General features: G+C 44.4%; 1 protein-coding gene across 10 annotated transcripts in view; it reads left to right on the top strand.

Annotated features, from left to right (window-relative positions):
* Nucleotides 1–25,259, top strand: part of SEMA6D (semaphorin 6D) — a 232,925-nt gene that overhangs the window by 70,052 nt on the left and 137,614 nt on the right. For all 10 annotated transcript variants that reach the window (XM_078381012.1, XM_078381015.1, XM_078381008.1 and 7 more), the window contains one exon: nt 3,430–3,491. The gene's annotated coding sequence lies outside the window, so the exon portion shown is untranslated. The remainder of the gene's footprint in view (nt 1–3,429; nt 3,492–25,259) is intronic.

Raw genomic sequence — 25,259 nt, 5'->3', positions numbered from 1 at the left:
TGAAAATTGTCACAGAGGCATTGAATTCTCCCAGCTGTGCTCAGTAGGGTCAGCACTGGCTGGCAGTGAGACTCTCTAGGTTTTCGGGACACAAACGGGCGGGGGGGGGGGAATGAATCAGCACCAGGTGCCTTTCCAGCCTTTAGGGAGCTATCCAGGGTACTGAACCTTGAAGTGGGGGTGGTTTCAGCACGTTTGGGGGGGGGGGGGTTCCTGTAAAATTCAGAGTAAAACGTGGCATGAATTCACAGCTAGGAACATTTTCTTGGTTTTTGTTTTGTTTTGGTTTTTTTTTTTTTTTCTTAGACTAGAGATCCCATAATGCTCCATTCTGGGATTTCTACCTAATACACAGACATCTTGCAGACATCTAAATATGGCTCACCTGGGAGAAAGGCCTGAACTCACAGGCTTTGAGGCCTAGCTTTGCCTAACTTCCAATTCAGAAAGAAAATTCCCATCTTGTATTGAGGCAGGAACAGGAAGCTTGGGTGGAGCAAGGCCGAGCTAATCTTCAGAGCCTTCCGGTTGAGGTCTTTCTCCCAGGTGAGCTACATCTGAGTCTGTAAGTAAGGTATCTACAAATGTAATTCCCAGAATTGAACATTATGGGGGTGGGTGGTTAATGGTTTTTCGCCACTCCACTGACATCAAAGCCACTGGCCTCCACAGATTATTATTCTAGTCCTGCTTGGAGACACTGAGGATTAAAATAAAAGACTTCTTTTATATACAAGTTGTGGAAAATTCACTTGTCTTGCCATGGTCTTCCTAAGTACTTCACCTACACTGAAGGTATACTTCTCTGTTTTGGTCCCATCCCTCTCTTGTTTTCTCCGGTGCAGGCAGATTCTATTCCTTCGGGGATCATAGTGACATCAGATGCTGCTTACTAAGATTTGCTGTGATCATATCACTGAGGACACCCAAAGCCTGTTTTAAAAAACAAAAAGAAACCTTGTGAACCAGCCTTTTCTTTGCATCAACTGTAGATGTTTTTGAAAAGTAGCTAGTTCAGGCTCAGAGTTACGGTTAGTGGGGCGCCTACCTATTCCTTCAGATGTATTGTGGGGAATAGCAAACCTCAGGCTAAACCAGATGGAAAATGGATTGAACACATGTGCATATATATATAACTCTTTAAAGAAAGATATTTGGAAAAAGAACTGAGTGACTCATGTTGCATTTTTAATCAGTGTCCAAGATTATTTAATGAAATTTGTCCAAAGCCACACAGGTTATTTTCTGAATATTTTTGTTTAACCATGAAACAGGTCCATTATGTGCAGGGGGCCATGGAAATTTTAACTGCAAAATCAAGCTGTGGCTCACATTAAAAGCTGGCCATTCCTAATTATTGCTTGCTCTTGGTTTTAATGTAGCTCCTCTTGCCAAGTCCCCAACTGACGGAGGTTTTCTTTTCATTTTCCCTCCCTCCTTTCTGTCTGGAGATAGCTCTGACACAGTGTATGCGGTCGTTTTATTATTGTTTTTATGTCCTGGCAAAACTCCGACAGGTTTTAATGGGTTTGGATTGTGCCCCTAGACCTTCTGCTGCTGCACCCCCATTGCACCTTGGCATTCGTACCTGGCAAAAGCCCCCCCCCCCCGCCAGGGAACTTCTCTGAGCAAGCCTGCTCCACTAGGTGAATGGGACTGAGAGCACGACAATGCTCTTAAGTGCCCCCATTCCTTTCAGTGGGACTTTCTGAACACAAAGGTTTGCCTTCTCCATTCTTTTCCTTTCCATTTCACTGCTGTTGTTTTGCTCTTAAGCATGCAGGCTTTGTACTCTCTCCTTTCTTCTCTGTCCCACCTTAAGGAGGGGTAAAAGAATTTTACCTGTTCCACTTTTTAAAAATCATTTCTGGTTCATTTTCCTTTACGTTCCAAGTTGTCTGTATGAAGAGTGAACTTACCTTGTGGAAGCCAACAGGATACCAGCTAGACATGAAGGAGGAACATAGGATCATAGGAGACTACCTTCTAATGAGTCATACCCTGGGTGTCCTTCCAGGCCAGTATTGCCAATTGGTAATAGGGATGAGGTTTGTTGGTTTGTTTGTTTGTTTTTGAGAGGAGGGGCAACAGATCCAACAATTCTCTATTCTGGGAGTTCTAGCTGACAAGATACATTATAGAGACCTAAATGTGGTTCACCTGGGAGAAAAGCCTCAATGGAAAGGCGTTGAGGCCCAGCTAGGCCTAGCTGCGCTCAAGCTTCCTGTTCCTGCCCCAGTGCTACTTGGGAGTTTTCTTTCTGAACAGGAATCTAGGCAAAGCAAGGCCTAGCTAAGCCTCAAACCCATTTATTTACTTGCCCCTGCCTACGAGGTCAATGGATTTAAAAGAAATTCGAGAGATGCCCGGGGAAGTTAATCCAGTACCCTCTTAAATCTTTGTGTTAGAGTCTCTTGAGCCACTCTCTCAAAATCCTGGTTGGAAATGGCAACATTCTCAGTCTAAAGAGCAATGTGCCTATGCCCCCCCCTCTCTCTTTGGCCACTCAGCACTGCTCCTTAACCCTGGGATGGTCCCTGTCTCAACTGTAATTGCAGTCATAATCTACTGTTGTGGGGGGCGGAATCTTCTTCCATTGCACCACAAAATGTCAACTCCTTAATTTTTATTTTCTGAGGCTGAGGAAAAAAAAATCCCCAAAGGAGAAGTCAGAGGGGCTGAATTTTTTTCTCTGAACTTACAGGCATCTTGGGGATTTTAATTAAGCAACTGGTACTTTCTTGTGTCTGCTTCATTAATCGCCTCTTGGTCATCAGAATCCTTCCCTCCATGCACTGACCTTTAAGAATTTTTTTTTATTTTAATGCTGTTTATTAAAACGAACCATGCCGTGCTCTGTGGTTCCACGCTGGTTGGACAGTAGTGACTGCATTCACAAAAGGACAATGCCTCTATTCAGAATACACTCTGGGAAATCAATACATAGGTTGTACAGTCAAAGTGGCAGACCGCACAAGGTGCCCCCAGTCCCTGTTGAGTGGCTTCATCATTAAGCCTGCCATACTCATCAACAGCCCACGTTTCTCACTGGGCAATTAGCCTGCTAAAGCTGTCTGTTGGTCTGTCTGGTTTGTTTGTTTAATATACTGCTCCATTAGTGTGATTCTGGGCAGTTTGCAACATGATAAAATAGAAGACGACCATAACAATGAAACTATAACTGAAAGTCAGACAAGTCAAACAATTTACTATAAGTGGCGCATTATTTATTTATTTATTTATTTATTTATTTATTTATTTATTTATTTATTTATTTATTTATTTATTTATTTATTTATTTATTTATACATACCCCGCCTATCTAGTCATTTCGACCACTCTAGGCGGCTTACAACATAAAGGATATTATCCCAAGAGAAGGCAGAAAATGAAGGTTGGATGACACTCTCTTTCTGATTTGTTTGGCAGGGTCACCTCCTGGAGCTGAAGCCGATCTGTATCATCATCACCCAACCATCAGAAGATCAGCGGTAAGACCTAAAGATATGCCTGTCAGATGTCACCAGCTCTTATGGCTGGGGGGGGGGGAGCAAGGCATGTGGGAGATGACCACATTGACCATTGGACACAGCTGGCCCCATGGTGGGGCCAAACCATTCTGTGCCCCCACACATGCTTTGTACAAATGTTAAAATGGAGGGACCCCACTCCTTACTTAGGTTACAATCCATGGAGAGGCATACCCACATTGGGCAAGCAGAAGGCGCATGGGGAAACATTCCTAGCTTTTTGGAAGATCTGTAGCTGATTGGCAAATAATGTACAGCATAGAAATAATGTGTGTTAGTAGCCCAAATCCAATGAACCAGCTCCATGGGTGTCAGCAAATCGCTGCTGGTTAAAGACTTCCTTTGCCCCTATGTCACATTGCGTACTAGCCACACGCATCCTGGAAACACCTTTGGTCACCAGCAGTTTGTCACATGTGACAAGACCTTCACCCTTCTGCATGCAGAGCTGTGCGAGAGGATTGCAGCCAATGCGATATAACAAGTACGTAGCAACCTGTAGCTAATGACTTTTTGGTTGATTATAGTGCAGTGACATGTTGTAGATGATGTTATTGTCTTTCCCAGTGAGTCTGGTGTTTCTAAAATACAACAGCCTCCGTTTAGTTATTTTTGCTTCTAAGGAGAGTCCAGACTTTATTTGATCTATTGCTCACTTATTTGAGTTTGGTTGATGATGTTTCCTTTTGGTTTGGTTTGTTTTGTTTGGCAGCCCCGTAAAGCTTTGTTGCCATTTCGTATTTCCACAGCCTCCCATCCTCCCCGCAACAGACATTCAAAACAACTTGCGATGGAGCTGTCATTTTAAAGACATGCCTAAAAGCTGCCCATATGCTAATACACATCATGTCAATAGACACAGCATATTAAAAACAAGGGGATAAGACTACGGGATATTAGAATGAAAGAACAGCATTAGCATTAAAACCTAATAGAAGAGGAGGGGGAAACACGAACAGTAAGAAAAATTAACAGTCTTGTACTAGAATTTTTAAAAGGTGAAATCTAAATGGCACATTTTATGTCTGACTCATTTCGTCTACACATTAGAAGAAGAGTCCAAAAAGGGGTCTGACTGGCCACCCTCCTCTTGGCTTTTGATGCATTTGGTTCACTAGCTGCTCAAGAGCACCAGAGAGTTGATGTGTGCATCAGATACCCAGAGCTTTGAAAACTTGCATTTGAGGACTACAGGTCCCAGAATCCCCCAGCCAGCACAGCCATCAAGGATGAGCCTTGTTGGTGTTAACCCTAGACAGTAGCTTCTCGTGCAGGAGGGGGCGGTCACTGATAGTGGTGGGTGCCCACCTTGAACTGAAAGCTGGGAGGGAGACCAGGCTTCCCACCTTTCCCATGCTGCCCAAGGGAGGGACCTGCCGCATTTACCAAAGGATCGCTTTTCAGAGGAACATTTGCTTGGATAATACTTAAGGGGTCACCTCAGAGCTTTTAGGGAAGACCTTCAAAATAATGGAGAAGCTTGGAGGGCGGGGGAATCAAGTCTGTGGGACTCCCTGTCAAGTTGGACTTAAGTCATACCCGTGACTTGACTCAGGGTTGTTTTTCCCCCAGTGACTTGGACTGGAGACTCAGAACCCATCCCCATCCCTTCTTTTTCTGGATTTTTTAAAAGGGACTTGGGACTTGGTAGCAAAGACATGGAGTTGGATTTGGAACTCAGACTTAAGGACTTGCCTGCCCCCCCCCCCCCGGGAGCCTGTTTCTCACCATGGTCCCTGCTCTCTCCAAAGGCCTCCTTCCTTCGGGGACTATGGATGGCTGATCACGGCCCGGCCGTGCCTGCCTAGGGTTCCTCGTAACTAATTGACTTTATTTTCCCGTCCATTCACACTTCATTTCCACCTTTATGTGGCTTCTGAAATTCATGCCGTAATGTATTTTCTTGACAGAAGAAAGGATTTCAATGACCGGGTGATGAATGTCCATATTAAATTGGATCCCCTTTCTTAATTAAGTTCATCTAAATTTAATTTTGCAATTTTACTGTGGTAAACCCACCTGACTCCAGCTGCTGGATGTACTTTTTCCTATCACTGTTCACACATAATTGTACCTGTGAAAGATTTATGACTTAGGGAGACAGTTCTCGGCCATTTGAAAAGTATTCAGCATATGCTACATGGATGACTAGTAACTTGAGCAATTAGTATTTGGGAATATTCAGCTCTGGAAAGCTATTTTTAATAGCTCCTCTTAGTTATTCTTAACCATAAGCAATCAATAAATTTTAACAGAAATGTTGTCTTCTTAAATTAACAGTTCAAAAGATTTTTTTTTAAATTGTCAAACAGTATCAGTACAGCCCCAAGGTACATAGGAAATATTAATTTCTGATAGAGTTAGAATTTTGAAAAAGGAAGAATTTACTTCCTCATTATCAAAAGTAAGTAAATGGTCCCTTTTAATTAATCTGCTCATTTGGATTCAACTTCACAAGTCACAAGATGAGACAACAGTTGAAGAACTGTACAATATTGCTTCTTCATCCTCTGAGGGGAAACCTCTGTAATTGCCAAAGTAATTCGAGAGTTGCAGTTATCCAAGAAAATGCTTAACATCATCTCTCAGTAAGTTCCAACCAAACATAATTTTGTTATTTCTAAGCTCTGGAAAAGGCATATATTTTTTGTGTCACGATGGTGTGCTTCAGGTCTTACCTGGTTTTTTTCCAGCATGTTGAAGCCTGGGCCCCTTTTTGGTTTGAATATTTGTTTGGTGGGGTTGGTTTTTTTCCCCATACTACTCTGGTCATATAAATTCTTTCTGGGACACCAGAGAGCAAATCCTACAATTTAAGAGCATTCCCTAGCCTTTGAGATTCTGGGCTGTATCCTTGGCAGACAAAGAGTCGCTGTGTTCATTCTGTACTGTTTTAAAGGAATTCCTCTTCCTGCAACTTCTGAGAGTTGGTGTGGTGTAATGGATAGCATCTCAAGAGGTCTCAGGAGGCCTGGGTTCAAATTCCACCTCAGCCATGGAACCTCACTGAGGGTCAAGACTTCTCCTTGGCTATCTCATGCTCCTCAAAAAACTCTAATAAGATCGCCATCCATTGGGCATGGCTCGATGGAGTAGAAGGTGCGACTGCTGCACCAAAGATGTTCACCAGCAAGTGAACCAATGAAGTCTCGCTAACCCAACTTAAGTCTCCATCCAGCTTAAGTTCCTCCAGGCCCATCCTTGTTCTGCAACACCCATCATCCTTTATCTATAGCCCTGGCTCTCTGGGGATGTTGGTTGTAGCTGGTTGCTGAATGAACAACCAACCAACCAACCAAACTAATGAATAAATACAAAACTGGAGGCTGGAGAAGTTCAGTGGAAAACGGTTTCCAAGCTAATACCTCTGGGTAGTTTGGGCGGCATATAAATTGAATAAATAAATAAATAAATAAATAAATAATACGCTTTTGCTACCAGTACCCATGTTTGTTACTGAGAACGTTTAATATAGTCCTTGTTTCGGTCTCCAAAGGTGTCTATTAGTAATCCAATCTTGATACTTCCTTTTCACCCAGTTAAAGAAGGAGAAGGAGAAGATTGGTAATAAAGCCATTTGAAACCTCAGGACTTTGGTAGTTAATCCTCCATTCTCGCTGCTAAATTGGTTCCAAAAGAACACTTTAATGGAACCAAACAATACGTCTTTCTTGTACTGTATATATGGACAGATATTTTCCCTTCTTGCCAGTTCTCTCTCTCTCTCTCTCTCTCTCTGGCCTCTACGAAAGCTCTCATTATTTTGCAGTGGGTGAAAGTGTTGTTCTTTCCCAGACTTCTGAATGCCTCTGGATTAAATTAACGGTGGCACATAAGGCGAGGCAAGTCTGCACATATAAAAAGTTTCTCCAGAAGAAACTCAAGTACTTCATTTAATCTCCTATGGAAGAGGGAGGGGTGGGGAGGTAAGAGTCCCCGGCGTCTGAGCTTTAAAGTCTGGATAGAGCCTAGAGAAGGAAACTCTGGGAAATCACAAAAATGACACACAGTTACGTCCTTGTTCGGTTTTGGGACAGTCACCCTGCACGGGGTATTTTGATTTTATTTTTACTTTATTTTATATTTAAGATGCTATAACTAGGGAAGGGGCATGTTAAAGCTCTGAAGTCTTAAGATGTCTAATGACTGCCTGCCAGCCGAGCTGTTCCCTGCTGGGTAATGGGGGGAATGCCGGGCATGTAAATATAAAGGGGGTTATTTAGGAGACCCAGCGAGCTGTGAATTATTGCCTCGGTTGTCACAAAAAGAGGGGAAAATGAGTTGCGAAGAGGAAAGGACGTGCGCTGGGTTCTGAAAAGCTTCTCGAGATTTTTGGGTGATAGGAGGAGGGGGAAACTCATATGTACTTTTCTGTGAAAAGAAATATTTGCTGCCAACCCACCTCGATTGCTTTGTAAAATCCATTCTGGAAACAAAAGAAGTCTATTTTTATGCCACATGCGAGGCAGAAATGAGAAGAAAAATAAGGCTCAAACCCTCTAATTTTCTTGTCTTCTTTTTCTAATATTTGCCCACTTCCTGAAGTTAATAAGTGGAACTTCAGTCCCAAAGCCAAGCGAGAGAGAGGCTGTCTTGTGACTTATGGGTCCTGCACAATTAGAAGAGGATGGAGCCCATGCGCCCATGCTGGGCTTTGTTTCACCGAGGTCTTTTAAGACTGACGGACTGGAATTGAGTAGCTAATTAAAAAACATATTTAGATATACTTGTGAAGGGTTTATAAAGGCACAGCTTTCCCACTCAAAGCTGTGTCTTCCTAAATAGTAGTTAACGCGAAGACTGGCCAGTGGTTGAAATAGTAAAGGAAGGAAGGAAGGAAAGATGGAAATCTGAACAGTAGCATCAAACGCTTCTGTACCATCAGAATGGGCCATCTGCCTTTCTTGTCTGTTGCCTTCAGAGAGCAGTTCTCACCTTCTGGCACTCAAGTTGTTTTTGACTTCATCTCCCAGAATCCTTCAACATTGGATATGCTGGTTGGAGATTTCTGGGAGCTGGAGTCCCCCGATAGTACAGGATAACTCTGTGGAGATCATCCCAAATGTGTGGGTTAGTGCTCTGGTGAATCTATAGGTTGACTTTCATTCCATTCTTTTAGGACATGAGGCACCTTTGAAAGGCTGAATGGATTGTCCTTCTTCCTTGTAAAGCTTCTGTCGTTGGTTGATCAGTCACGGTGGAGGAGGTTTGGCTTTTGTGGTTAAGAATCAGAGGCCTAGTCTACTCGGTGGCTGAATATGTAAGAATCCAGCGGTGATTCACCAGCATTAGGTTGGGGCACTTTTGAAAATAAATTCCTGCCCAGTGCTCATTGCCAAGTTAAAATGCTCTGGGGAGATTTCCGAGGAGCAAGCCGTGCTAGGCAACTGTAGTGAAAACAGAAAATAATCTTGTATCAGCTGAAAGACTGGCAAGTTACACTGGGCAGATGTCTTCATGGCCTGTAGCCCTCTTTGGATCAGTGGGGGCACAGATATGAAAATAAAACCTTGTTAGTCTTCAAGGTGCCACTAGACCCTTTGCTGTTTCTGCTTCACTCACTGTGGTGTCAGGTTTTAGACGTTCTTACGAGGGGGTGCTGATAAGTATTGAGCCTTTCCCAGAAAAAATTGAGCTAGGAAGCTGTAACTGCCACACTATTCGACATATTCCCCCAGGAAGTCAGTGCACTTGTGACATCTGTCCTGCAGCTTCTTAAGTCCCTGCAAATAAAATTCTTCCGACTGCTGGTGTAACCACTCGTTTGCAGCATTAGTTGCCTCTTACACTACAAGGCAGCCTTAAAATTATGTCATTCCTCCTCCGTTCGTAGTGATCCCTCTTAAGAGTGGGCATCTTAACTGACTGCTGGAAAGGAAGAATTGCATCACTGGAATCACACATTTTGTGTAACTTACTTTTGTGTTTGTGTTTGTGTGTGTGTGTAGACAGACAGATAGACCACATACCGGGGGGGGGGGCAACCCATAAACAGAAGGCAAGACCCATGCCGCCCTCCTGCTTATTTCCCTCGGTTTTGAAGACTGGAAACTGGCATGAATTGGACAACCTTGATCCTCCGCAACTCTGTCAAACCATGTTTTAAAACCTTCCAATTTCACAGCCCATGTTGAGTCTTGCGGCTAATTGAGCTAGTTGAACTATTAGGAAAAAGGCAACTTCCTTGTATCCATCCGGTGCCTCCTACCTACCTACTATTCAGCTTTGTTCTCCCCATTTTGGAAGGCTTGATCTGTTGTTGAGGAACCCCCTACATATCTCTGGAGCACCCTATCTGGTAACCCTACTAAGCAGAGCCTGGTGCAATTAGAACGGAACCATTTCAGACAACATGTGGTCGCTTCATATTTCTCCAGATCACACCTTTCAGGTGCCTAGACAGATAAATGTTTTGACTACTTTGGGTGTTGGGAAGTGTGATTTTCTGCAGAGCAGGAATACCGTCTCCTGAATTTATTATAAGCAATCAGCCTAAAAAGCAGCCTTTCATTGCCCATTGTTTATTGCCCCTGGAAACGCAGCATTGCTAATAAGAATATAAATAGCTTAAAAATAACTTGCCAAAAAAATAAAATAAAATAAAATGAAAACCCACACCTAATGGCTCCACAGATCTATTTGTAAAAGACATTGCACTGAACTCCTAATGAGAATATATTGGTTGATAAATCCATCTTTTCTTCCTTTCATAATTCTTTAGGCTTTCTACTATGAAGTCATCTGCTTAGACCTCTTTCTAATGAGTTGGAAGCTTCAATGGCCCCTTTTATTTATAATAAAAAATGCCTCCTAATGTTACCCGTGTCATTGTGTGACAACTCAACAGAGGATTATTGCTTTGTCTAATAAGTAAGCTTTATGTCTTCTCTTCTTGATAATGGAGTTGATTTCTTCCCTCCCCCATTCCTTCCCCCCCCCTCCACAACTGGGAAGAGGAGAGACATTTAATCCAGAAGCAATCAGTCCCATGTTGCTAAGGCTGTCAGCGGAGGTTTTTGAAGAACAAATGCCGATTGATTATGTTAATTTTGACATTGAGTTTAGGACTAAAACATGACTAAAGTGTAAGGGAGTCGAATACTACAGCGTTTTCATTAAAACAAACAAACAAACAAACAAAACATCTTAATTATCTCATAGTCTAGTTTTCTCTCACTGTGAGGTGCCTTGGAGAGACCTCTGGCTTTAGGCAGAAATTGGAAGGTGAGTGTATTGGGTGTGGGCGTATATTACATCCATACTCCATAACATTGAACTAACCCTTGTGTGTGCAAATCCATGTGCTGTGTCATTAGACAGCCAGCTTCCCCATTTAAAAAGTTGGTACCTCACAATATTTAAATACCCTTCCCTCCTCTTAATGCAAATTATGCAGTAAAACAAAATTTAATGCAAAGAGTTCCTTCACACTTTGCGAGCTTATGCTTCACAGCTTATGAAACCAGATCTAGTTTCTGAGGAAAAACAAAAATGCATCCATAAATTCCATTTTGTAAGACTTGTGTAACCAACTATGCAAATGATATGACTACCTAACGGCAAGAATTTAAGGAAAGGGTGGGTGGGAATAATCAGGACTCGGCTTAATTGAAGGAAAGCTCATGGTATCCTATTAAATTAATTCTTCAACATTTTGTTAATGCAGCTATACAGTTTCCATGAATAAATTAAGTTATTTCAAAGCTGTAGAAGGAGCAAGTTATGCGAAAGTGACACTCGGGCAAAAGGGAAATTGCTCATCGCCAGACGGGACCACGGTAATGGCAACAGTTCTAGATTCATAGGAGTGCCAAGGCCAGGGGCTCTTTTCATGCACGGTGAACGGCGTCTGCCTCTGGAAGAATGTCTGTGAAGCAAGTTTGGAGATATCGTAACTGTGGGGTAAGCTCCCAAGTGGCTTTTGGGCCTATTGATAGGACTGGAGAGAGACAACAAGGGGAGAAGGACTAGGGAGACTGAAGTCCTAAAGCTGGAGGGTGCTTTTGAGAGCAAGGCTGTCTTATCAATCGCAACCATCTGGTCTCTCCATGTCACAGAAGGACGACATTCTGATCATCTGGAGACACATTAGGGAACAAAGGAGGCCTCAAACTGTTAACTGTTCTTTTTAAAAAAGTTACTCTACCTTTCTCCTTAAAAAAGAGCATTACTTTTAAAGTGTAACTTAGTTACATGCTTGTTGCAAAAAACAAAAACTCCACCCATAAACAATGAAAAAGCCCCCTTTTTGCAGGCCATTTTGTGGCTTCTCCTGGCAGCTTCTCTTCCTATTTCAGGATGGGTGGAGAGAACGACGCCACTCGATTCCAAGTTTTGTTACTCTTGGGAGAGACCCTTCTCTCGCCGAGGCCATTGGGAAAGGACCGAAGGAAGGCCCAGGTACATGGCTGCTTTGTTTGAAGTGATGAACATTAATTAATTAGCCTTTGCCCCCTTTCCGTTAGCAGGGACATGGTGGCACTGCAGGTTAAACCGCAAAGCCTCTGGGCTGCAAGGTCGTAAGATCAGCAGTTCGAATCCACGTGACAGAGTGAGCGCCCATCGCTCATCCCAACTCCTGCCAACCTAGCAGTTCGAAAGCATGTAAAAATGTGAGTAGATAAATAGGTATTGGCACAGTGGGAAGGTCACGGGGTTCCATGTCTAGTTGCCCTGGCCACGTGACCACGAAACTGTCTGCAGACAAACGCTGGCTCTATGGCTTGGAAACGGGGATGAGCACCACGCTCTAGAGTCGGACATGACTGGACAAATTGTCAAGGGGAACCTTTACCTTAACCCCTTTCCGTTAAGTTATGTAAAAGCAAGCCACTCTTCTTTTCTTCTTCTTTTTTTAACAACTAGGGATAAGGTAAGGAACACAGAAGGTAAAAGGGGATATGGGTGGGGAATGGGGGTTAAGAGACCACAGAATATACAATCATCCAATCTGTTCATGTTGCGATATCAAGTCAACTTTCTGCCTTTCTATAATTTAATTGCCCTCCAGGTTTCAGCTTACAGTTACATCTTATTTTAAATCTATGTTACTCAAACACACTGGGTCAAAAAAAGAAACTTCCTTGATTGGGCTGGTGAGAAGAAAAATCTAATACAGCTAATTTGCAAGCGGGGAGAAACTGTTTCCTCTGTTTGTAAATGAAAAGGTTTTAATCATTTTGTTGTGTATCCTCAAAAGCAAAGCACCAAAGAGTCCGGTTGGTCTTGACTCCGGTTGTTGAAAAACAATCAAGGAGCAATCAGCCCTATTCAACCGTATTCAGCACAACTGTTTGCATAGGAGGCTGTAGAGTGGGAAACTACTGCTACCGCAGTGGTTCCCAACCTTGGGTCCCCAGAAATCCCGGCCAGCACAACTAGTGGTGAAGGCTTTGGGGAGTTTTAGTCCATACATTTCTCTCCTCTCTTCCCCCCCAGCAAAGGCACTAGCACAAGTGGGCATCATTTTGTCATAGCATGTGATTTTCCTCACCTCTGTATCATGTATTTAACGTGCTTTCTTTCTCTCTTCTTCTTCTTCTTCCTTTTTTTGGTCATCAGAAGGTAAATGTGGGTTTGATTCCACCTCTGATTACTAAGACTTAATCCTGTGACCCATTTCTAGGGACAGGAGAGTACAAGAGTGGCCTCCCTTTGTGCCATTGTCTTGAATGGGCTCTGTGTGTAGCCTGAGGAGTTGCAACCAAGTAGTAGTGAAGGCGGCTTGTAATTTCTCAGCAGCATAAGCGCCTCGGGATGCCATGTGGATTTGAAAGGGCTGATGGGCCAGAAAAGCCTGTTTCTCAACAGGGATTGAGTTTCTTTCTCAGTTAGGTGATATTTTTGCCGGATTTGATCCTGCCAAGGGTTGCTATTAATTCTTCAGTGTTCAAGATGCATTTTCTCCCTTCTGTATCAATACATACGTGTGGAGTTTGGGTTTTAACTGAAGCAAATCGTTGAACTTGGAAAAAGCAAAACACCGGCAGGTCTACTTGACTTAAACCCACTGCTGAGCAGGCTTCAACCAATTTCTATAATTATTACCCTGTTTCCAAGGTATTACGGTTTACGCATAAAATCTGGCTCCCCATCCCATCTCTATTCATAGATAAGCCTTGTAGTACATATTGAGGGGGGGGGAAGAGAAAGCAGATAATTAGGAGGGTGGGAGCTATACATTTTGCCAGCAGCTGTCTTGTGCTGCATTAAAATGGAGCCTTTTGAAGTCGGCTTTCAGTTATTACATCTGAGTACTTGTTTGGGAAGTTTTAAGGAATCAAGCAGAACGTTCTAAGCTACCATTGTGCTTCCCCCACCCTCACCCCATTTTTTTCTTCCAGAAAGTATTATTTATCATGTCTAATGACACGTTGATTTAAATGAGGAACATATTTTTTCCCTTGACAAGAAATAATTCAAGAAGTGTGGAGGAGAAGGGTGCCACTTATTCATCCCACACACACACACACCTTGTTCTACAGAATGCATGATTAAGATAAAGTGGGTGATTTTAAAAAAACAAATATATTGTACACTTGTATTTAGTGGCTTCTGCACAAATCCTGGTATCTCTGTGCACAGAACACAGCAACCCCGGCTGCTTTTGAAGTTCCATGCTTTCCTGCAAAGAGGGGCACGCAGGCCCAAACCAGAGAACAAGGCTGGCTGCCATCCCATCCGCAGCTTAGGGGGGACTCGAGGGTTGAATGTCTGTCCCCCAGTCTGGAAATGCCACCCTTTCTGTGAAGTGGCCCCGACTCTGAAGCTCCAACACCGGCAAGCTGAAACGACCTATTCTGATTGTTGGTAGCAACAATTTGGGGAGGAGTCTTTGGAATCCCTACGAGGTTTAGAGGGAGGCTCCACCAACCTCAAGCCTTACCCTTTCTGTTCTCTCAAAACATTGACACATCCCTGGGGTCAAAAATGCCGCAGTTGCTCCATCCAAGCTCTCCCCACCACTAATCTGTCCTGGTGGTAATCAAGGTTTCCCGAGTCTCCACCTTATTTTTCTCTATCTTAAAGATGCTCCCTGCCTGCGGTGACCCTTCCCCATGGCTAGTTCTCCTCTCCCATCCCTCTCCATATAAGCCCAGCTTAAAGCAAGAAGGTGATCTAGAGAAGAATTTGCTTCTACCAGAAGAAGATTCAGCCTCCGTCAGAAGTTCTCCGAGAAAGCTTACATGAATTAATTGCAAGACGAGCAATGGGGGGAGGGGAGAGCGAAGCTGAGCCATCGCTGCTCCTTTGCTAAAAGCCAGATTTACTAAAAAGCACTTATTTTCAGAGGTTGAAGGGAACACTGTTCCTCCCTGAGATGCCCCACAGAGAGACAGCTCTGAAAGTGACACCTACAACTGAGCATAATTTGGAAAAGTGGCAAATTGCTTGGCAACCAGTTCTGAGATAATATCATTCCTGATCAATTTTAAAGCATTTGGGACCTGTGCCCGGTGTGTGTGTGTGTGTGTGTGTGTGTGTGTGTGTGTGTGTGTGTGTGTGTGTGTGTGTGTGTGTGTGTGTGTGTGTGTGTGTGTGTGTGTGTGTGTGTGTGTGTGTGTGTGTGTGTGTGTGTGTGTGTGTCAGGTCCCCTTCCCTTGCCGTTTCGAGCCATGGCATCTGAAGCATCCCTCCCTGCCTTCAATACCACCTCTGTGTTGATGCAGCAGCCCCAGGTTCGTCCCTGATTGTACCCCTCCTGGCATCCAGATGGTGTAGAACAAGTCCCAATAATCACAGCGAGAAAATCCATGCCCTCCAATGGTTTTGGTATTTTGTTCCGCCTAAACACACAGTTTATTTTGTTTTGGGGTTTGTTTCAGGAATATTGTTCTTATGTGCCGTCAAATCTTCTCTGACTTACGACAACCCTGTGAATGAGATATCACATGCCGGTTCTGTCTTCAACAGTCCTGCTCAGCAATTGCAAACTCAAGCCTGAGGCTTCCTTAATGGAGTCAGTCCATCTTGTGTTTGTTCTTCCTCTTTTCCTGCTGCCTTCAACTTTTCGCAGCATTATTGTCTTTTCCAGAGAATCCTGCCTTCTCATAATAGTCCTCAAGTAAGACAGCCTCAGCTTCAACTTTTTTGCCTACAAAGATAGTTCACGCTCAATTTGGTCTAGGACCCACTTGTTCATCTTTCTGGAAGTCCAGGGAATCTACAAAGTAGTTTAATGCTAGACTGCTTCTCCTCAAAGTGCATTTCTGCCATCCAGGGCTAGCTGGTCAGAAATTTCCTTTCACGTCCAGTGAGCAGGAAAATGAACAGAGCTTTGGTAGAGAAACAACAGCAGGGAAATAAATGGGTTTCTTACATATTAATAAAAGGATTGTTAACATTTACTGGAGAGAAGTGGTTTCCAGAGAACGGGCTTTAAAAATTCAAATTTGGACATGGTGACTCTGGTGGTCCTGCTGGACAAACAGGGATGAACTAGGAGGAACGGGGTGGTGGAGCTTTTGTCTCCTCGAGAAAAGCCTTTGAGAAATAGGTGCGAAATGGTGGAATGAAGTTGTAACTGGAATGAAGGACAATTGTGTGAGAGAGACAAGTGTCCCAGGGACCGCCTGAGTGCAAAGCAGAGCGAATGCTGTCTTTTGCCCAATAGACCTAGAAATGCACGGAGGCTTTGTGTGTATTTCCACACACACACAAACACACACACACACACTTTAGAGTAGCAGCTGAGGCAGTGTGAACATCTAGGGCAAACTCAGCAGCTGGGAGAGAGTCGGCATGTCACAGACCCTCCTCCCTCCAGCAAGGCCAGTTCTTCTCACGTCTGGTACAGAGGAGAGCCGAGTGTGGTGCGAAGGGACCTCGGGTTTTGATTTGGCGTGAAATGTATATAGATGTGAGGGATCCTTTTTTTCTTTTCCTTAGGACCTGCCACCCAGCATTATGTGTTCACAGTTTTAAATTAATATTTGTGAGAAGAAAATAGAGAGGTTGTAGGGAAAGAAAAAAAAGAAATTGTAGCTGTTGGCACGATTTCTGTCTTTCACCTTTCGGGACTTTGCTTCCCTTGAGCCAGGAGTGTAAAACATTGGCGCAGCCTCGGTCACTAAGAGGAGAGGTGGGTCTGTTAATAGTCTTTATAGGAGAACTTAGGTTCCAGGAGAAGGTGTTCTGTGTGTGTGTGTGTGTTTGCACAAGCATGTTTTTGTGAAGAGGAGCAGGCCACCAAGTGCTCTCTAGACAGTCATAATTTCCATGTCAGGAACGATGGAGGCTGTAGTTTGAAATCATTTGAATGGCACCAGATTCTCTATATTTGGTGGCATTAAAACAGGTTGGAGAAAGTTGAGATATGTATATATATCTCAACACGGCTGCTCCACACACACACACACACACACACACACACACACACACACACACACACACACACACACACACACACACACACACACACACACACACACACACACACACACACACACACACACACACACACACACACACACACACACACACATATATGTGAAGCATATGTTGTGTTGTTTTCCTCCCTTGGAAAGTGCTTGCTTATTTTTGGTCTCTTTGACTCAGAGATGGAAGGAGTTACATTTTAGGACTACAGCTCCCAAAATACCTCACGCTGTGGCTGGACTAGCTCAAACACTCTTGGGCTTACCATCATCATCATAATCAACAACAACTACAACGCTTACTGAGCTCTGTAGTGACCAGCACTCAAGAAACCCTACCTGTTTTTTTAACCTATATCAGAAGAAGAAGAAAATGTGAAAATTAGTCACTTTACCTGGAACGGCTTCCCAAAGACTTTAACAGTTGTGCTACTGACTGCTTCACAACAATGTGGTAGACAACAAAGCCAACTCCCCCCCCCCCGTCTCCTTTTGAGAGTGGATGGGTGTGCTCCTGCCCACTCATCTTCCTGCCTGCTCCCAGACCAGCATGCAGAGTGACTGTTCATCTTTTGAATACCTTACCAGCCCCATTGAACAGTCCCCAATACCTATTTTCCTTCTAGGCATCTGGAGCCCTTGCCTGTTGCTCTTTCTGAGTTGCACATTATCATCCCCTCTGCATTTAATCATCCCACTGCTGTTCAGCGAAATGGCTTTGGAGTTGTCTAAGACAGCCTCTAGAGTAGACACTTGCATGTGTTTGTTTGTTTTTTTACATTTGGGGCTGTCTGTAGGGCTCCCCAGAAGTCCCAGGGACAGACAACTAAGCCTCCAGACCCATTAGAGGCCCCATTCCTTCCTTTATAGGGCTCTTCGCCCCAATTTGCGGTTGCATCGTTCAACAAATCAGGGAACAAGAGAGGCTTAGCTTTTAGTTCAAAGCTGCAGGAAAACATTTGGTAGGCATACCATTTGAGTCACAGTGCTTTTGGCATAGATAGCGAGAACAAGTTTGTATGCAATGAATCCCATGTGAACATGAGCAGCTTTGAATTGTGCACCTTTTGAAGTCAATTCTTCCCCAATCATGGGGGGAAAAACATACTTCTGTGCATGACTGGAAGGTGATCAGAAGCTTCAACATGAGAGATAAATGGAGAAAGCCGTGGTGTGGTAATATTCTTCTAAACATTTGGATTCCCCACCTCCAGCACTTGCTGAGTAGATTTGCACCTCCTCATCCTCTCCCCACTTTTATCAACCCACTGCTGTTCAGAAAGGTGACTTGGGAATCGGCCAGCCGTGTGCCATCCGCAGCTTCACTGCTGGACAGCAGTCACTTAGGGTCTTACACACAGATCCAGATCTGTTAAGTTCAAAATGAATTCACTGAACTTTGGGAGTCAACTGTGGGTGGTTGTGGCAATGCTCACAATGGAGAAGTCTGCCCGGCTTCTATTTATAGCTTACTGATATTTAGAGAAGCAAAACAGACAGTGGTTGGTGCTGGTTGTTTTATCGTGAACAATATTGCCTCTAGCCTTCTCCCCAATGCTAACATATTGTGTGCCTTGGCAGTAGATCAGGGTGATCCTGGAATAAATAAATATCTCATCATAATTGTCCTTTTTTGAAAAAAAAATGAGCAGTTGCTTTTAGACATTCATGTAGCTGGCAAAAATACAGGACAGCCAGAAAAGAAGCCGGAAATATAGCATATTGTTGCATTTGGCTGAATCACTAGGATCCTCTGGAAGAATCTGTTTGCTTATTTTGTTTACATCCTGGGGTTATATCAAGGAAAGAGAGGACTGTTATAAAATTTTAAGTCAGGGACACAAAACATTGTAGTTTATATGGCAAAATAGATTCACGCATACCCTCCCCTGTGGCTCAGTGGTGAAACTGCAGTCCTGCAGTCAAGCCTCTGCTCACCAACCTGTGTTTGATCCTGGCGGGTTCAGGTGTGCTGGCTCAGGGTCCACTCGGCTTTCCATCCTTCCAATGGGATGATGTTAAATGAGTACCCAATTCACGTGTGCGGGGGGGGGCATAATTATAATTCTTGGCCTAATTATGTTGTCAACCACCCAGAGAGTGCTCTAGCACTATAGAGTGGCATATAAGTTGAAGCAACAGCAACAATACATCAGTTCATTTGGCTGGCTAACATCAGGGGGAGGCAAGTGAGATAAGATGAAGCACCAAAACCAATTTTCAAAGATACAAGTAGGTCAAAATGCTGGGTGAGGGCATGGAGGCAGGTTCAATAAGAAAAGAGTTCCCCTGTCTTTGTTTTCCTTGCACGTGACCAAGGAAGAGGGCATCTTCTCCCGAGTCAGACCCTTGGGGTTCCTTTGTGTCGCTCTTGCCCAGTGTGGCCAACCCTGACTGGCAGCCGCCACGGCTTGTCTTTCGGCTTGGAGCTGGATGGGAGTTGAACCCGTGAGGCTCTGCGCGCAAGTCCGTGGCTCTGCTGCTGAGCCACAGTAGCCATGTGGCAAGGTGTTTCCTTGGAGCAGGGCCATCGGGCATCTGCTGACCACAAGGGATGGACCAGTGCGCTGGGGGCTCAGTCGAGGGGCAGAGGGCATGCTTTTGTGTTTATCTCCCTCCCAGTCTCTGCAGGCTGGGGCAAAAAGCTCAACGCTGGAGCTGCCTCGTCTGCTTGTTGACCACTGAAGTCAACAAGCATGTTATGACATTGAATTTATTTCTCCCTCCGTCAGTGGGTCAGTAGGTGGGTCCATCCATCCGTCCGTCCATCAATCTGCTTCTAGAATCCATATGAATAGTGTGTGCAAAGAATTTGCTAGTAGTGAGTTAATTTTACCTCCATTAAAAACATAGGAGGAAAACAATCAATATTTGCCTAATAGAAAAGACAGTATCGGGAGAAAGAAAATTATATTTCCAAGTTCCTGAGACAACATTACAAACACTGGCAGAGTAAAAAGCAAAAGGGGAGGGAGAATAGTCTGGGGCAGGGGGGAAATACAATAAGATCTATAAAAATTAATTTATTTTTTGCTTCTAGAAATGTATGACATTCTTACAACAATACCCTAATAGAATTCTAAATGCATCTCAAAGGAATGGTGGGAATCTCTCTCTCACCCCCTCTCTCTTCCCCTCTCCCTTTCTCTCTCCCTCGCTGTGTGTGTTTTGAAATGTAATTTTATTTAGTCACCGTGAACAATACCCTGTTTCCCCAAAAATAAGACCTAACCTGAAAATAAGCCCTAGTATGATTTTTTCAGGGTGCTCATAATACAAGCCCTTCCGCAAAAATAAGCCCCAGTGGAGTGAAACCCTCGTCCTCCACCCTTGTGCAGCAACAAGAAGATGCCATGACTGTATTTGAATAAATGTGGATTGTTGTACATGAAAAAAAAATCCCCTGAAAATAAGACCCAATGCGGTTTTTTTGGAGCAAAAGTTAATATAAGACCCTGTCTTATTTTCAGGGAAATACAGTAGTAAAGGGCATGACGTGTGTGTGTGTTTTTTTCTTTTAATTCTATTATTTGGAAACTTTTCAGTTTAGAGCAGTGGTTATTTAAAAACAACACTGCTAAATAAATTTCAAAGACCACACATGTTTGTATGGTAGGAGAACAATGTTATCAAAATAAAATAAGTCAGACTCTGGGTGTTTGCTGTTAACTACTTTTGGGGTAGAATGAAACCATAATTAGGATGGTTTTTCATGGCAGTGACATTCGACTGTTGAAAAGGCATTCATACAATCTGGCACATTGCACAGGAGTGTGTGTGTTAAAGACGGCAGGAAGAATGTTTTGTTTAATAAGAGTTGCTGCATGATTTAAGCAAAAACTTAAGGGTCTGTAAAAGATCACAGAAAGAAGTGAAGCCGTTCATTGTATAAAATTCCATGGCTTGCATGGAAGTTCAAAGACTGTCCTTGATGAAGATATAACCACACAAGCAATTTGAAAATGGACTTCTGCCCAAAAAAAGAAAAAGTAATATATTCAAAAGCAGCTTGGAAAAAGACATCGCTCCTCCGGTCTCTGTGAGCTGCATGTTGGCTCAGGGCCGCTGGACAGGCTGGATGGTGAAAGGATTTTTTAAATCAAGGGTTTATTTCCTCTCCCTTGATTGCCCTCCAATGAACATGTGAATTGATTCCAGTAAAACCTAAAGTCTTGAAGAACAGGCCAGCCCTACTGTTCGGAGAAGTGAGGCAGTGGCCTCTGTCAGTGGCTACAGGGGGAAGGGCCACCCCCTTGAACCTCCCACAGCTCTTCCTTTCCTTTTGGGGCAGGGTGTTGCTGTGTTCTTGGGATGCACACCAGTGCTATGCCTGTTGTGTCGCATTGTTTTTTAATGTGGGCAGCAAGCTGACGTCAGGTGGGGAAGGACCAAAGGGATGGTGGCAGGATGGAGCTGCATTTGCCGTGGAGTCTGCCCTGACACCGCTGAGCTAGCCTGTCGTTCCCCGAGAGGCGGTGGAGGGCAGCTCTTTTCCGTTTCCACGAAATGGATTGCTCATCAAGTCAGCTTCCGTGTGTGGCATGTCAGAAAGACATCCTCTTGTTTTCTTCCTCAGCTAGCTAAATTGTTGTTTAGTTGTTTAGTCATGTCTGACTCTTTGTGACCCCATGGACCAGAGCACGCCAGGCCCTCCTGTCTTCCACTGCCTCCTGGAGTTGGGTCAAATTCATGTTGGTCACTTCGATGACCCTGTCCAGCCATCTCATCCTTCTCCTCTTGCCTTCACACTTTCCCAACATCAGGGTCTTTTCCAGGGAGTCTTCTCTTCTCATGAGATGGCCAAAGGACTGGAGCCTCAGCTTCAGGATCTGTCCTTCCCGTGAGCACTCAGGGTTGATTTCCTTCAGAACAGATAGGTTTGTTCTCTTTGCAGTCCAGGGGACTCTCAAGAATCTCCTCCAGCACCACAATTCAAAAGCATCAATTCTTCGGCAGTCAGCCTTCTCTATGGTCCAGCTCTCACTTCCATACATCACTACTGGAAAAACCATAGCTTTGACTATGCAGACCTCTGTCGGCAAGGTGATGTCTCTGCTTTTCAAGAGGCTGTCTAGGTTTGTCATCGCTTTCCTCCCAAGAAGCAGGCATCTTTTAATTTTGTGGCTGCTGTCTCCATCTGCAGTGATCATGGATCTTCATCCATAAATGTGCCCTGCGATTAATCTATATACCAACTAATTTACAGCTCTCATGTGCTTCTGAGACACTCCACCCCTCCTCAGTTCTCCAAGTGGCCCTCCAGGGGAAAAAGAAACTCAGTTGCTACCCTACATTTTTTATTTTATTTTATTTTTTTGCAAAGGGGCTTTGCTGCATTTGCTCCATGTCCTCAAGATCTTCTGGGCCCTTTTGGGCCAAGAAAAGATTTACAAGTATTATTGCTAATCCACTCAAACCAGGGCAATCCATCCCTTTTATTTTGTTTTATATGCTCTTAAAATAAAATAAAAGATTTTTGATTGTGAATTGATTGCCATTTTTATCTATTCAAGCAAAACTGTATTAAATCAGAAGACTTGTTCTTTTTACACTCATAAAAATCTTAAAATAGCAAAACCAGTTTATGAGTTTAGTGTCTTTTTTTTTAAGGCAAAAAAAATGTCAGGCTAAGACTTTGTGTAGCACCTTTTCATCTTGGAGTGTATTTTTATAGCTCAAGTTATAAACCTCTCATAAATGGGTTTTATAGTTGAAATGCTGACACAACCTTTAACTATAGCATCTTGAGCAGCCTATGTGGCCACACAAAGGAACAGAGCTATGAAGTAAAAACTTGTAAAAACGGAAGCTGGATCCCACAGGCCATTTAATCAAGGACCTCTGTCTTGTTATTCACAGTATAGCCTTTAATGTCTCCACGTTGAGCCATAATTGAGTAAAGCGGAAAACAAACATTTACTTTACTGTTAATTGCAGTTATTCTACATCGGCCATTGGATCTGAGAAAAAATGGATTCACCCTCTTGCACATCTCATGGATCCATTGAGCCTTCCCTGTTTTGAAGCAGGCCCTTCCGTCCTCTAAGGGGCTTGTCACCTCCACAAATGCCCAGGCAGGGGTGGAATGGCAGGGCCTTTTTGCTGGTGACACCCTGTTTGTGAGACAACAAGCTTAGAACCAGGGGTGGCAGTTTAAAGGAAGTGGATTTGGGTTGGATGTTAGAAGGAACTGGCTAACACCGTACAGCGGTGGGGGGGGGTGCCTTGAGAGGTCATAGACCACTTCTCTGAAGGCCTCAGGTCAGAGGCTGGACGACTGTCCGTTCAGGGTGCTGAAGTTAAAAAATTCTTGCCATGAACAGGGAGCTGGAGCAAGGGACTGTGGAGGCCACAATGACATCCTGGTTGGTCAGGGGAAGCCAGATTTGCCAGTCCTAAATAGCTGTCTTGGCAGATGTAATGTCTCCTGACTGCCGATGCTCATCATTTGTTTCTACAGCAAGGGGAAGGGCTGTTAACCCTCCCCATGACCCCTCTCGCCTTTCCCCACTGATCAGGAAACAGATGAGCAAAGAGAGAGCTCCCCACTGGTCTCTGTGCCGAGGACAGAAAGATGGGTGCTCCATGTCTAACTGGGGGGTACCCACCCATGGTCTATCCCTCCCCCCCGTTAGTGTAACCCTCCGGTTGAAAACAGGGTCCCACTCCCCACACACACACACACACACTTTTCGCTTTGTGAGTTTGCTTCTGCCTGCCTGCAGCCTCCCCGCGCTTTGGGCTCTTCAAGCCGGGTTGAAGCAGCATCGTTCATTCCAGTCACAAAGGGCTATCAAAAAGCAAACAGGGAGAGAGAGTGCGTGTGCGCGCGCCAGTCTCGGTGGCACTGCGGCGTTCTCTGGGCCGGGGCTGTCACCTCAGCCTTTCCCATCAACTTGGATTGAATGCCTGAGAGGCGTCGGTGGCAAAGGAGGCGAAAACGGCCCCGTCAGGGAGGTCTTTTGCTGACTGGGAATGCCAGCGCCTGAGAGGGGTTGCAAGGAGACATTCCCAGCAGCCTTAAATGCCGAAGGAGCAAACCTGGCCCTGGCTCAGAACGTCCCTTCGCCTGCTTTAATATTAGTTTTGTGGGGATAAATTCTGTAATTTAGCCATTGGGTGTTTGTGAGTGGAGCCGCATCATGTACCACGTCTTTTCATGACAAACAGCTGCTGTGGGCTTGTGGAAAACACCGTTCCTTTCCGCATGGTTCAAAATGCTTGTATTTCTGTCTCTCTCTCTCTGCTCCTCAACCGCAGTGAGATGCTATATATATGATTTACTCAATTACTTTTTCCCAGCTGAAGTGATTGCCGCGTTTTTCTGACGGCCCATGTCTGTGTTTTGTCTCAGATCTTAAAGAGATCCAGACTGCCGTTGTCACTTGGGAGGGATGCGAGTAAAAAAATGAAACACCTTGGCAGCCTTAAGCGCCAGCTGGCACTTCCTGGCTCTCCCCAAGAAGCCGCACGGGCGCTCGTGTACTTCCAAGGAGTCTGGCCTCGAGGCTGCAAAGGGGTGAATGACAGCACCCCAAACGCCCCCCCCCCCAATCCCTGGGTCCACGCCAGAAAGGGAGTACAGTCTCCACCACTCCAGGGAAAGTTGGCGGGGTGGAACGGGGTGGTGGTCAGACCTTAGCTCAGTTGCTAAGCATGTGCTTTCTATGTGAGAGGCTCTGGTTTCGCCATCAAGGAACAGGGCTGACCCAAGATGGAATGCTGCCTGAGGCAAAGGACAAGACAGAGCCACTCTCTGTTATGTGTACAGAAGCCAAACACTCTGGCAGTTGAAGCTCGCTTCAGGAGTGGCATTGAGGTTGGGTCTTCCACCATACGCAGAAGGAGCAGGAGCCTGGCGTCGGCCGCGGCCCGGCTGTGTAGCCCTCCAAAAGAGCAAAAAGTCCAGGCAGCTCATGACCCCCACCCGTCCAGCTGTGGAGGGGTAGGGATCTGCCTCATGGCAGGGTTGGCCATTTTTGATGCCTCAGGAGTCCAACAATCAATGGGACCATTTTTCCTTCTCCTTGAGGAAACTGGAAAGCCCCTACCAGTTAGATCAGAGAAGAATGCTAAGTTTGCAAATCCTTGCTCGTCTCCTCTTTGTGTTATAATCCTTCTGGCCCACAAGAGGGTGAGCTATTTTTCTGGAGCACCCAGCTCTCATGTTAACAGCTGGTTTGGGTTTTTTTGTTTTTTTTGTTTTTGCACAAAATGTGGAAAACTGCAACAGCTGTCACTTCTTTTTCATGGACTTCTAGAGGTTAGGAACATCAAAGGGACAATTTGCATCTTTTTAAAGAAGAAATCAGGTGTTCCATGCCGTCTGTGTTTCATGTTTGGCTTTTCAAAG

This window comes from Pogona vitticeps, chromosome 12 (genome assembly GCF_051106095.1).
Source record: "Pogona vitticeps strain Pit_001003342236 chromosome 12, PviZW2.1, whole genome shotgun sequence".
In the NCBI taxonomy this organism is placed as follows: domain Eukaryota; kingdom Metazoa; phylum Chordata; class Lepidosauria; order Squamata; family Agamidae; genus Pogona; species Pogona vitticeps.
Note: the sequence above shows the minus strand (reverse complement) of the source record. Positions and strands in the feature narration are given on the sequence as shown.